This window comes from Dipodomys merriami, unplaced genomic scaffold, assembly GCF_024711535.1.
Source record: "Dipodomys merriami isolate MVZ:Mamm:240054 unplaced genomic scaffold, mDipMer1.0.p SCAF_289, whole genome shotgun sequence".
Classification (NCBI taxonomy): Eukaryota; Metazoa; Chordata; class Mammalia; order Rodentia; family Heteromyidae; genus Dipodomys; species Dipodomys merriami.
Window position 1 is genome coordinate 1,316,561 of NW_027204370.1, and position 1,980 is coordinate 1,318,540.

Consider the following 1,980-nt stretch of genomic DNA (forward strand, 5'->3'; position numbering starts at 1 on the left):
AAAAGTTACTGCATAAAGAATAATATTTACTATACCAATACAGTGAAATTTTTTCATGCAACTTATTTTGTAAATTAATTTTATTGTCAAAGTGATGCACAGTGGGATTACAGTAATTGTAAGGAAGTTAATACATAACTTTTCAAAGGTGTTACCCCCTCCTTCATTTTTCTCACAGTTTTCCTTCACCTCAATACTCCTCACAAGTTTTAATGTACATTTCCAACATATTGTCTTGTGAGTAATGCTATTGCATTGTCTTGCCCTTTGTCCTTTGTCTCGCCATTTTGTTGTTCCTCTTCCCTTTCCTAATTAAGGCAAATGTATACACAATACACAGGGTACCAAAATCAAATACAGCCAGGGACAAACCATAGGGGAAAAAAACCCAAAGAAAATAGAAATCACATAGTACATTAAAAACACAAACCGCAAATAAAAATCTGTTTCCATATCTTGGAGTTCATTTTGCTCAGCATCAGCTTATATAGTCATATATATGCATAACAAAGACACTGGAAAATAATAGTTTCATGGACACTATATCATGAAAACAGCATGTAACAGTTTTTGATGGTAAAGGTGGAATTAGGATTGGCAAATTTGCGATTCTGATAAAGGAATTTCAAAAGAGTTTTAAAATTATGCCAGGTAAATTTTAATCGTTCAAACTTTTTTTTTTAACAACTTAGCCTATTAAGAAAATTTAAAATTCCCTGGGAAAATAGGCTTTCATGCAAAGTAATCCATGTAGACTTAGTTGAGAGGGAGCAATGTTGAAGATGGCTCATTTTCACACTAAACAAACAAACCTCAGAAACCTTGCTATAAATCCTGTAGGTTCCCTTGAGAATTATCCTTACCCAGGACATATATGCTCACTGTGTGAAACAAGGTTGTAATGGAATTTAAATTCATATTTCTTTACAAAAGACTTCAAAATTTGTGATTTGACCTTTAATTACCAAACAGAAATGCTCTGAAAAAGATAATTTGGGTCAAAACATTTAGGGACAAATTGCCCTCCACAATGAAAGAAGGTATTGGATATAGACTTTTCTGTTTATAATACTTTCCACAATGTCTTTGCATGTGAAGCACTGAAACAAAGAAAAAATCTGATTGGATACCTCAAACCAATGATTTCACATTTCTAAGTAGCTCACAAAATATAATATCCTTATTAACATGAGATAGTAAAGACTTCTCTTATTACATTAGCCAAAAAGTTTTGGGATCAGAAAAGAATTGAGCAAATTGAAAAGGTAAGATAAGGTGTTCTTAGAAGCTCTAGCTAAAGCATATTGGCTTCAGCAGTAGAAGGATTCCAAAACTTTTTGATATAGATTTTGTTAATATTTTTGCTACCCAAAGTGATTTTGCGGAGAGTATTTGGCTCACTACAATGCACAACAGATTGAATGAAGACATGAACATAAATTCCACATCCAAATAAAAGAGTTTAAAAAGAGAAACCATATACTTCTTCAGCTTCACTAGACTTGAAGCCAAGGAGGTGTGATTATTTGGAAATCAAGCAAGAACTATGAGGAGGACATAGAAGTAGGACAAAGAAGTATTGTCCGTTGTAACAGACACTGTCATACAAGGTATGGGTGATATAACTCTATTTTTCTCCATATATCTTGTTGAGCAAATGCAAGACCAAGAGAAAATAATCTATTGAAATAATTTTGGAAAGAATAACTTTGTTCCTGATATGTTATCTAAGTAGAGACTTAGGAGAGAAGATTAAAGTGGAGTATACTTCCTCTAAGCATTTGTTAGCAAAATATATCTTTTAGGTTAGAAGTGATTGAACCAAAAAGTGGGGGAGTAATTATTTTGTGGCCCTTTAGACACAAGAAGACTTTCAAGGTAAAAGAAAATAGTATAGATATTAATTTGTGATCACAGCTTCTTGGACTGATTTTATGGAGACAAAGTTTACATTAGAGTTTGTCCTCATTAAGATAGATG